The 12,209-nt window shown below is 51.1% G+C and overlaps 1 protein-coding gene across 3 annotated transcripts in view; it reads left to right on the plus strand.

The window, feature by feature from the left end:
* Positions 1-225: 225 nt before the first annotated feature.
* LOC122189655 (mitogen-activated protein kinase kinase kinase 3-like) overlaps positions 226-12,209 on the plus strand; it is a 69,666-nt gene continuing 57,682 nt past the window's right edge. For 2 of the 3 annotated variants that reach the window (XM_042888988.1, XM_042888990.1), the window contains exon 1: positions 1,468-1,550. The gene's annotated coding sequence lies outside the window, so the exon portion shown is untranslated. Of the gene's footprint in view, positions 1,208-1,467; positions 1,551-12,209 lie in introns of those variants that run through there. The other variant, XM_042888989.1, reaches the window with a different exon arrangement.

Genomic DNA, 12,209 nt, shown 5'->3' on the forward strand with positions numbered 1-12,209 from the left:
GTTACGTTGTTTGGGAACACCCTAGAATTGAAATCACTGTAGCCGGATTCCTGGAGCATCAAACAAATTCAGAAGAGAGAAGCTGCTTGGAAGGAGTTTTCAGAAGTAACTGGCCAGGAGATATTAAAGGAGCTGCTTGTCCCTGAGTACCTTATATACTTCAACCTCATGTCCTGGAGCCGTGTGCCTGGTTCCCAAGGTAAACACACGTGATTTATTTCAGAAACACATCTGCAGCGCAAGAATTCATTGCACACATCCCTGAAGGGCAGGAGCCAAAACATTTCCAATGTGCCAAGTTACCGGATTGTTATTAAGCTGTCAGAGTTACAGGGAAGGTGCAGGGAAAGGCAACCTCCTTCCCCAGGCCAGGTGGCTTAGCATAGACTTAGGCTGCTTCCCAAAGTAATGAGGCAAGCGGGAGTCAGAGGTTCCTTCCAGCAACAGCTCGGTCCCCCTGGATGCCTCCCCGTAAGCTGCACAAATATTCTGCGGAGGGAGAGGGAAAAGAGTGAAACCTATTCAGTTACATCAAGCTCACGACTGGCCTAGTAAAATCATTTATGGAGTGAGGGAACCCGGAGCGCTTTGGGCTGGAGCCATCTGCTGTTATTTGGTACACAGAATCGGTTTCTATGGATTTTATTAATAGGTCACGCGATTGTGTGCGAGGATGTGAGATGTGAATCTCTCCAGAGGGGTCCCTGCCTGGGGCTCCTATTGCCTTCACAGGCAGCAGCTCCAGCTTTCTGGCAGCCCTGAAAGCCTCAAGGGGAATGGCTCTGCTGCTAGGATTCTGCCTGCATTTCTGCTTGCATGTCTCTCTCGCCACCAAAATTTCAAGCTGACTTTCTTCCTGTTCTTCTCTGCAGCACGTTTTCTCAATGTGGAAATAGGGAAATAATCAGAGAAGTGCTCCTGCTTCCTTTCTCCGCTGTCTGCAAAATTCTCTTTCTTTCTACCCAGTGGGATTCCTAGTGCAGACCTCAGGCCCCACTTGCACTGGCTTTGGAGTCCACGTTGTGTGCTGGCCCTTACGGTGTGAATTTTGTTTTTCAGCCACTTTGGCCTCCCCTCAGATGGATCCAAAGGGATGTGCTGCACCAAGGATGCTCAAGGCAGGCACTTGTGGGTCACCGCATCCCAGAAGCTGCTCCACCTCCCACAGGGGCTACCAAGGAAGCTCTGAGCTGCTCTGTGACAACAGGTGACATCCCAGAAACAACCGCGAGCCACCCCAAAACCCCACGCCGCAATAGGGCCCGGCCCTCCCTCATCCGCTAACGCGATCCCCAATCACCACAGAAGCCCTCAGCGGGGCCCCGCGTTATGGCGCCCCCCGGCGGGCTGGCGCTGCTCTCGGCGTCGCTCCTCACCGCTTCCCCATTGGCGGCGGCGGCTCCGCGCGTCATCGCTTCCTCCCGCTTTTGTGCACCGCCCCGCGTCCCGCTGCCGCCGCCGCTCCGGATCCCGCCGTGCCGCGTCCAGTCGAGCGTTGCCGAGCCGAGTCGCCGCGCATGGCCCCCCGCGGGTAGCCGCTCTCCGGACGGGTAAGGCTCTCCGGGCGCCTTTCCGCGGGCAGTGGGTGCGTGCAGCCGGGCTGCGGGCTCGGTTTTCTTTGGCTCTTTCATTTTTATGTTATTTTTTCCCCTCGGTGCCGATTTGGAGTTTCGCTTGTCTTCGTTGTTCTTTCCCCATCCGCTTTCCCCGAAGGTCAGCCCGCTTCTGAAAAAGCTGGCGGGTTGCGGGGTTCCGCTCCGCGGCTCGGGCTCCGTGCGGGGCCGATCGCTGCGGGACGGCCGCGTTACGGGCGCTCGTGTCGTCGGGATGCTCCCGACTCGTGCCAGACCCAGCGCTGGGTCTCTACCGTCCGTCTTGGCACCGCAAGCCACAGTACCAGAGAACCGTGCATACGATCGTTTTCTCGCCTGACGTGGCCGAATGCCGCTTGGGAAGTGGATTCCCCCTCTCCGGCTGCTTTTTGCCTCCTCCCCAATTCCCGTTGGCTTCTCTTAGCCTCTTGCACACCGACCCGCTGCGGGTTTGGCTGCACACAGAGAGCCCAAACCCTGAGCTCCATCCTTTGTGGCTGTGCTGGGGATGCTGAGGGTAGCCGGCTCGGATGGGGCCCTGGGCAACTTGATCTGCTGGGTGGCGACCAGCCCACAGCAGGGGCTCGGAGCTGTGAGACCCCTCAGAGGGGTCTTTGAAGTCCCTTCCCACCGAAACCGTTCTGTGATTCAGTGACTCTTTGTAGGTTGGGGTTTGTGCAGAGTTTGAGGGTTTCGGGAGTCAAACGGCAGTTCTGTGCTAGCTGAGGGTCTGCTGCCCATCCCTTACAATGGAAGGGCTTTGAGGTTTCTCCTGCTCTTTAGTGCTTTCCTCCCCAGCTCTGTGCCTCAGGAGAGTTTCCCGGCCCATAGAAGCTCCTCCGTTGCAAGCCAGGGCTGGATGGGCTGCCAGCCTGCTGGTGTGTGAGCATAGGTGCTCTTTTGCATCTTCCTTCCCTAAATGGTTTCTGGTGCTGCAGTTTTACCCATCGGTCTCATTGCAAAGAGATGCAGTCTGGCTTTTCATACAGAACAGAACCTGCAAGCTGATGGACAGAGCAGCATGGAAACTCTTCTCTTCCCTCCATCCCTTCCCAGACATTGCTATGGACTGGCGATGCATCCTGGTGTGAGCGTGCAGCTTGGACTTGCTTTGTTTTCTGAGTTTTGCTGTTTGGAAGGGCCCAATGGGGGTGGCAAGGATTGCACTGGTGCTGGCAGAGCTTGGTGCTGCGCGTCTGTCCCTCCTGTTGCGGAGCTGCTGCTGGAGGGAAGTGAGTCAGGGAGGTGAGAGGGTCATTAGCTGCAGTGGGAAAGGAATTAAAGACTTTCAATGACAGCTCATCTGCTCCGAGGAAATATGGTTTTTCTCTCTACAAATCTCTGCATTTCTGTGTATCTCCAGGTCCAGCTCAGGAAGGGGCTGCGTGTCCCTGGAGGCAGCAGAGCCCTCAGCTTCTGCAGTGGGCCGTGGGCTGCTGTCTGCCAGCTGCAGGCAACGTGTTCTGGGTTCGGTCCTTCCCACTCCCCTCTGCACATATCCCGGCCAAGTGCAGCGTGTGCAGCAATGTGCAGAATGTCAGCTGTGCACCGGGGAGATGGAAAATGCATTATAGAGCCATAAGAAGGGGAATATGGAATTTTATTCTTTTTTCCCACTTGGAGCCCTCAGGCGCTCCTCAGTCTTTGCAGAAGAGTTCTAAATGGCCCCACTGATCCCTAACCTGGCGGAATACCCTGAATCCCCAGACTGTATTTATTTTCCCATTTAAGCTCTGTGAGGCAAAGTGGGCGATGGGACGTTTTTCCAGGAACCCTTCCAGGAAAGCATCCGTGGCTCCGGCCAGGCTCTCTCTGTTCTCCCTCTGCTGCCTCCTTGGCTCTCTGCACATTCCTTCCAGGTGCTTTTTCTGCCTTTGGCAGGTGGGATGCAGGGATGCTCCATGTCATCTCGCTTGTGCCCGACTGTGCTGCCTTTGTGTGATGCGTGGGCACCGGGTTGGCATCTGCCATGCTGCTTTTCCGCAGGAGAGATGAGTTCCATCTGTGAAGGGATGTGTGAGCGCATATGCACGTGGTTGTGTTGGCATTTTGGTTTGTTTTCAGTCTGTCCTCACACTTCTGATCCAGTCTGGCCAAGTAGTCTTCTTCTTAGTCACTGAAATGGCAACCGGTGGCCAACCCGATCACTGTCCCATCTCATCTTTAATAACAGAAGAATAAAAAATAGAATCATAAAATCACTAAGGTTGGAAAAGATCTCAAAGTCCAGCCATCAGCCCACCCCTGCCATGCCCATTGACCATGTCCGTCAGTGCCACATGGTTCTGGAGCACCTCTGGGGGCGGTGACTCCACCACCTCTCTGGGCAGCTGTGCCACTGCATCACCACTCTTTCTGAGAAGAAATTATTCCTTATATCCGGCCTGAAATTGATGCCTTCTGCTCCAAAGCCACTGGGGAATGATTCCCTGCTGAAGATGGATTGCTCAGGAAAGCAGAATGAGAGTGACGAGCCTTCCCTGTGCCGCCGTGCCAGGAGCTGTGGTGTCCCATACTGGTGACATAGGAAGGAATTTGGTCCCTCAGTGCTGCAGCAGCTGGGGGGAAAGCATTTGGCCAGGCGGGCTGCAAGGGCTCGGGGTCGAGCCTTGTGTCTTTGTGGTTGGGGCAGGGTGTGCTGCTGGTGTTGGCTCCGGGTGTTCCCAGAGCACCAGGAGTACCCTGGAAGGCTGAGAATTGGATCTAGACTTGCTGAGGCTTGTAGGAGTCAGAGGTGGCAGGTGCATGTACCACCAAAAGAGGACGATTCAGCTCCAAAATGCATTCCCCAAACACTTTTTCCATGGAAGATCTTATATCTGTATTAGTGGAGACCAAGTGGCTCTGGGTCTCTCATAGAAACTGTCCTCTCCCAAGCTAAAACTCATTCTGGCTACTATTTAATCAGCAATTTTGGCAAAAACTGCCCTGGTTTTATGCTCCTCACTCTGCAAAATGATCTGGGCAGATGAACCAGCGCCGTACTGAAACCCAGGGAGGAGCTGAGCTGGAGCTTGGCCTGGTGCCGGAGGAGCAGCACAGGACAAAGTCCAGGCAGCGACGTGCATGGGCCAGGTCCTGGAAGGAGCTGCCCGCTGCGTGGGATGCTGTGCAAACAGTGTGTGCTGGCCAGGCCGTTGGGTGACCTGAACTCTCAGGTAGTGATTAAACACCACTCCTGCACTACTAGGGCTGTCCTGGAGCATTGGTGTTAATCTGGTCTGTTTAAAGGCTTTTTGTGATTCTGGAGCCTTGCGAGTGTCTGAAGATCCCTAGAGGACTTTGGAAGTTTTGCACATAACGAGGCTTGGCTGGGGAAAACAGCTTAGGGACAAGGTGCAGGGTGAAGTCTTGTAGCTGGTGGTCGAGGTGAATGGATTGGAATATGTGTGTGGACAGGAACTCTGTTTTAAGTGCTTTTTCCTTATTGGCCTCTAACCTGAGAGTGCCCTCAGGGGGACTGTCCCTTTTCTGCATGCTGGGTCATTGCAAAGGCCAACTGATAATGTTATCTGTGGGTGATGCTGGTGTGTTGACAGCTCAACTTGATGTCTGAAGAGATGATGCAGTCAGTGTGGAAATGGGTAGCTGGAAGGAGGTGTGGGCTGGGACCGTGCAGCAAAGCAGTCTAGCAGCTCTGTGAGTGATGATTGTGTGGTACTTGGAGGTGGGAGGTTTGGGGTTGCTTCTGCTGATGTGGATCAATCACAGAGTGGTTTGGGTTGGAGACCCAAAGACCATCCAGTTCCATCCATAGGCAGGAACCCACCAGACCAGGTTGCCTAATGTGCATCCCTCCGTACAGGCACCAGGCTGGGTTGAGCTCCTGGAAGGCTTTCATTGCTGGTACTGGGTGCGCTCACTGAAGCCTCAATGCCTTCTGTTTGCCTTTCAGCATGGAAACACAGTCCAATCCTGATTGTAGTCCTCGTGGCTCCCAGCTTGGCAAGCAGCTTTTGGGAAACCTGAGCACCCAGTTAATAAACTGATGGAATGCTTTTGCTGCTCCTTGGTCTTAATCCTTCCTTGCTGGTGTAACAGAGTAGCCAGAGTCATTAGAGAAACATGCAAAATATTTCAGTTATTTCTATTTGGATGTTGCTGGTGGCAAATAAGAGATAAATGGAGTCTGCATTGAGCTGTGCTTAGTTTGTTGCATCATTGGTTTTATTGGAGGGTTCAAGGTCCAGCTCTGAATTGCTGCTGTCTGGGTTCAGCCCAGCTTCAGGGTGCATTGGAGCTGTGTTGTGCCTAATGAAGGGGCGGGCAGATGGAGAAGCGAGGGGAAGGGCTGCATGTGTGTGCTTCTTTAAAATGCTGGGTTCTCATTCTCCATCACTGCCTTCCCCAATCTCCTGAGTGGCCGTGGTTGGATGGGTTTGCTTTGGTGTCTGTCCCATGAGCTGACTTGTAGTGCCTCAGAAGCTTCCCCACTAGCCATGGGCAGATGCCCATGTGTGACACCAGCACTTCTGGATGTGCTCCTGGATGCTGCCTTGAGTCCTGACTGGCTCTGATGGAAGGGCAGCTGTGTTGTTGTCTGCATACCGTAAGGGTGGCCTCTGTGTGCAGACCAGCTTGGCTTCATCTCTCTTGGCTGAAAGGACCTTGTAGGCATGAAGGGTTTGAGGAATAGTGCCTGCCCTTCCCTATGTTTGCTTGTGTTGGGGATGGAGATGAAATGCTTTGCTTGCTGGGGCTCTCCCCAAAGTGCTGAGATATTGAAGATAAAGACAATATGTGTGTCATTCACTGTGCTACCTGGCTGATGACTCAAGAGAAAGGGAAAATACTTAAATCATCACAATATGTCAGCGTGTTCACATACAGCATTACCAGTATGACTAATAACATGGTGCAAGCCTGCTTGGCTTCTGGATGGGACGGGCTGGGGAGAGGGTGTCTTACACTTGTGAGTTGTGTCACAGAAGACAAGCTCAAACAATCAGCTTTGGTACTGGTGTAGAATGTGCTGTAACTGTCTTCATCTGGGATGAAATCTGGGGATCAGCTCGCTGCAGTGTTGGTCTGCGTCCAGGAGCATCGCTGAAGGCTTTGAATGGTGCCCTTACAGCATCGTGCCTTAACCAGGGAGTACAGTGGGGGAAATTGTGTACATAACTATTTAAAAGACAGCTATTCCCTTTGCAGAGCTTGGAAAAAATTGCCTGTACATCTATTGCATGAGTCTTGAGGTGTTAGCAGACGCAGCTGTGTTCCGCTTAACTGCATGCTGGCATCGTTTTGGCTGTTCTTGCAGTTCTTGAGAAATGAGAAGAGGAAACCATTTGGTTAGAGACTGAGGAAAGCTGAAGGATGTCTTTAATGCATCTGTGTGCACTGAGTTGTACAGATGTATGTGCTGTGTAGTCCCTAGTTGTAAGGGGTCTGTGGGGGGGGGACGAAGCTCTGTTGGGGGGGACGAAGCAACCTGTGCACCTTACAAGCCTGCAGTGTTGGCTTTTGGGCTGGTGGGCAGCGGGTTGGCTGTATGCTCTGGCTTGTGAGAGGGCACTGTCCCCTCCATTTGTAGTTTGTGATGAGGACCACAGAACGTGTCTGCACATCCTATAAAACAAGGCAGCCGTGCTGCAAGGCTCTGTTTGGGGCCGTTTGTGACATAATCCATCAAGAAGCAGTCTGCTCTCTGACTTACTGCTGGAAGTGTGTGGTTGTGGATGGATGAGCAGTTGCTTACCTAGCATTACCAAAGCAACGAGTTGTTGCTTTCCATGACTCATGAAAATGCACTGTAGGTTCTCTTAAGAATGGCTGAGATCATTTTTTGGCCAGGGCCGAGGATCTGGTTTCCTTAGCAAATAGCAGTGGAGGTGGAGGGATGGGGATTTCCAAACTCATTTCTTTGTATGGGTGAGTTGGATTTTTGAGCTTGCTTAATGAGGTACTTATTTCATTTGAAAAGAAGGGGAAAAAGAAAAAGACCTGTAAGTTCCACACCTGTTTGGCTTTCGTGGCATGTCCTGTTTTGTTGTGTTTTGCCTTACAGAAGGGAAAGGTACCAATAACACTGCAGGGCTGCATGCTGTATTTTTCCACTTTAACAGGCATAGAAACAGGGGTGGCATTTTTCTTCTAAAGCAAATCGTAGAGTGGTTGGAGTTGGAAGGGACTCTGAAAGGTCATCCAGTCCAACTGCCCTGCAGTGAACAGGGATACACACAGCTCCATCAGGTGCTCAGAGTCCCATCCAGCCTCACCTTGGCTGTTAGCAAGTTGTGTTTTAGTGTTTGGTCAACCTTCTGTCTTTTTATTTTATTTTTATTAAATAATTATTTGCATCACTTTCTGGTTTGGGCTGTTCGCTCTGTAAGGAGCAACACTCGCATCCCTGAGAACCAAGCGGTGCAAGAGGAGCATCAGGTGGAGGGGAATGGGAGCTGTAGGATAATGGGAGGTCCCCAAGTGCTTGGTGACCTCTGCACCCAGCTTGCAGCATCCTCTGCACACCTGTCAGAGGGAGCAGCTGTACCTTAGCACCTTGGAACATGCAGAGAGGGTATTGGCCCCCTGAGGCTGCACAGGGGCAGCACATCTGTCCTGGGAACAGCAGGAATGCAGCAGTGTAATTGCAGCAGCGTAACTGCCTGGCTGAAAGCCAAGGCTGAATGGGAACAATGTGACTGAACAGGTTTGTGCTCGCTTCCTCTAATCTCAAAGGTGAGGTAAAGCAGAAACTCAGAGGAGTTTGCTCTCCTCCTGCTTCCCACTGCTGTGCATTTTGTTTAACTCGCTAGCTTTGGGCATCGAGGGCAAAGACCACTGGTTTTATCAGAAGCATTGCCTTACCTCCCTTTTCACAGCACACCGTACGTGGAAGCCTTCTGGATCGTAATGATTTATTTCTATGCAGAAAAGGAAACAACTGTGATCTGCAGTCTTCTGTTCTCAGGGTTTGCGGATATGTGGATGTAGGGACAAAGTTCATGACTTCATGCCATGATTAGCTGCAGCCTACATGCCTGTAACATGGCAGCACTGAGCCCAGCATGGCTGCACCAGGCTCTGTAAGATCTAAAGAAGGCTTTACCAGCAGGACTAGTCCTCAAGATGGGAGGTTTAGGTTGGATATTAGGAGGAAGTTTTTCACACAGAGGGTGGTGAGGCACTGGCACAGGCTGCCCAAGGAGGCTGTGGATGCCCCATCCCTGCAGGCATTCAAGGCCAGGCTGGATGTGGCTCTGGGCAGCCTGGTCTGCTGGTTGGTGACCCTGCACACAGCAGGGGGCTGAAGCTAGATGAGGATTGTGGTCCTTTTCAACCCAGGCCATTCTATGACTCTGTGATTACCAGGTGGGTTATTACTATGCAGGGCCAAGACCCAGCAGCAGTTGTAGAGCTGGCAGTTCTGGGGAGCGGAGGATGCCAGCAATGAGCTGGTGCTGCTGGGCTTCCAGGGCTTTGCACTGCTGTATGCTGGAGAAAAGAGGTGGAAGCAAGATTTGGCAAGCTGTTCTGCTGCGTTTTTTGAACAGTTGTGCCTTCAGATTGCCGCCAATGCATGGGGTTCTTTTGACTGGAGAGGTACGTCAGAGGGCTTTGTGGTTTCTGGGAAAGTGTTGCTCTGAAAGCTGTGCTTTCTCATCTGTAAATTACAGGTGGGGGTGTTGAAGCCCACCCAGGTTAAGTCATTCCCTCCAGTGTAAGATTTCCAGAGTATAACAGAGGGCAAAGAGTCCTAAATCCCGTTCCTTCCTCCAAAAAAGAAATAATAAAGTTTAAAAGACTGAACTTACGGTTTTTTTTCCTTTTAGTTTAAACATTCCAGTCTTCATGACTTACCTTTCTTTCTTCAGCTTTGACATCTGCAAGTACTTCTTTTTAACCGAAAATAAGGAAGCGTGGATTCTGATGTAATCATGTGATTCCAGGAAACTGGCTACTAATGAAAAACACCAAATCGTGTGAGAATTTGCAATGCTCGGGGTCAGCCCATGGCCCAGCATCTGAACTAGAAACCGAAGCAGAACCTTCTATTTTCAGCCTTCTTTTCAGTGTTGTGACCGGCGAGCATTGCTTCATCATCCATTGACGCCCATCCAGTTGCAAGAGGAGATGTAGGGTTCCCCAAACCCTTTGGTTCCTTATATTGTTCTCTTCTCTGTGCTGGACAGGATTGTGCTTGAGTGCTCAGAGACGCACAGGTTCTCCAGTAGTACTAAAATGAGGTCTTGCACTGCTTGTGGCTGTTGAGAGAGAAATTAATGGACTGACTTGGGTGCCTTGGAGCTCATTGAAGCTGAAAGACCACGTGCGAGTCCTCCTTGGCTTAATTCTCCTTGGGCAAGTCTTGTGAGCATGAAGGAAATAACAGCAGGAAGGGAGATGTCTTCAAAGGGCAGTGCTCTCCCATCGTGAGCAGGCGAGCAAAGCCAGCACGTTTCTTCACACCACGGGAGATATTTATTCTGTGACTAAGCATAAAAGTTAAGAGATGGAAAAGGTCCTATGAGATCATATCGTCCACCTCCCTGCTGGCGCGCGGTTTCCTCCCTGGGGTGTATTTTTGAATGGGCTGTCAAGCAGATGGGACTCATTTACTGGAGGTACCATGGGGCAGCCCGTGCAGGTGTGGGATTCCATGCACATGTGACTCCACTTGCATGTGCACGAGTTGCTTGCAGCAAGAGGATTTGATAGTAAATCAGACTCAGCATTCTTTGCATTCTCGAGCCTTCCCGTTGACTTGCTGCAGCTCGGTTTCTGCAGGCGTCAGCCTGTCTATTTTGGAATGTTCTAGGGATAAGCTAATTTTGCTTGATGTTTATGATGGAGCAGGTGGTTTGAAAACTAATAATAATAAGAAAAAAAAAAATAGAATCTTTTTGGTAAGGAGAGGTCAGCCAGCTAGACATCTGCACAGCTGGCCCAGGCTCTACTTGCTGTGGTCTGTGATGGCGTCGAGTGAAGACTCCCGGAGGAGACATCAGAAAGGTGAAGGTGGAAATGCTATTGCTATGACAAACAGATCTGTGCTGGAGTTTCAGACCAGAGCTTTGGGACCATCAGCACTGCTTCGTTTATTGCTCCTCAGAACGTGTAACCATAGCACAGCCTCATGCATACGTACTTCTGCTTTTTTTTCATTTCACACACCCCAGTTTCATTTGTGGCTGAGGGCACTTAGCAACTCACAGAGTGCAGACACTGAGTGTTGGGTAGAAAGGGACAGATTCTGTCCTTACCTAATTCAGGGGAGATTTGGAGCATATGTAGAATGTAGGTGGGGGTTTGGAGCAGAAATTTCTTATCAAGGCATGTGCTGCCTTGCTGTGTTGGGATTGTGTTGGCTTTTGCATCCAAGATACTTTGCTGCTTTCAAGAGCGTCTCCTGGTCAACAGGAATGTGAGATCAACATTTGGGATTGGAAACCAGGACTGCTGTATGATACAGGTGAGCAGCCAAGCTCGCTTCACCACTGATGAGAAGTTTTTGCTGGAGGTGGCCCCATGTTGGGCCCCTGGGGCTGTGTGTTGGCCTTATGGTCAGTATCCCAACACCATGCTGCATTTTGTGTAGTTTTCTGTAGGTGTTGTGGGACATCCCTTGGTGCACCACTCTCTCTGCTGAATCAGGAGAAGTTTTCCCCTAAATCCAAGGAGGGCAGGGGCTGGGTGTTTCATGGCACACACCATGTCCCTGGCACCGATGGTCTTTTTCTTGGCATGTTGCATGGAAGTGACAGTATCGCAGATGACGTTTTCTAGGAAAGTTTCCAACACTTGTAAATGAGCCCTGAGATGTGCTTCACCTCCCTTCCTCCAGCAGACGTCTTCTGAGGAGGGGGGACTTACTGCAGGGCACAGCACATGCAGAGAGAAAGTCTGCCTTATTATTACTTGATTTGGAGAAATCTTGGTCTAAAGATTTAAAAAGCAACTGCACATAATGCCTGGACACCACCTCTGATCATCAATTAGCAGCATTAAATACTCAGCAGAGAGAGTTAATGAGAAAACTGAAGTCTTTCCATCAGGATAGCCTTCTGGTTTCCGTTGAAATACAGCTGAAGAACTGGAAAGGCTCCTGTATTTTGTTTTGATATGCAGGCATATGTTCCTTTCCATCCTGGAAATTAATTCTGTCTGTCTGAAACTGGGCCGTGGGAATCATTATTGAGTTGCTCAATGTTTCTCAGGGCTCTCTTGGAAGAGGAGCTGACTGTTTCCCTGCTGTGTCTAATAAATGACCTGGTTTTGGAGCAGTTGAGCAACTGCTGCTCTGACAGTCTTTGCATTTGAAGGTGTTGCTTGGCTGCCCTGACAGTCCAGGATTGGTCCGTGGTCTCTTGCAGCTGATGGGCTCCTCTCTTCTGAAGGTCTTCAGGTGTATTTCCTTCAAGGTGCCTTCTGCTGACTTCTCCTGACTTTCCTTTGCACCACACCAGGCTGGAAGCCATAGGAGAGGCACTGGCACAGGAGAAGCTGTGGGTGCCCCATCCCAATGAGTGTTCAAGGCCAAGTTGGATGGGGCCGTAGGCAGCCTGGTCTGCTGGGAGGTGTCTCTGCCTGTGGTGCAGAGTTGGAAGCAGATTTCTTTAAGGTCCTTTCCAACCCAAGTCTCTTCTGATGTCAGTGGGCTGTGATGCCCAGCTTCAA

Source organism: Lagopus leucura, unplaced genomic scaffold (assembly GCF_019238085.1).
Source record: "Lagopus leucura isolate 7727_CA_CO unplaced genomic scaffold, USGS_WTPT01 Super-Scaffold_100157, whole genome shotgun sequence".
NCBI classification, from domain to species: domain Eukaryota; kingdom Metazoa; phylum Chordata; class Aves; order Galliformes; family Phasianidae; genus Lagopus; species Lagopus leucura.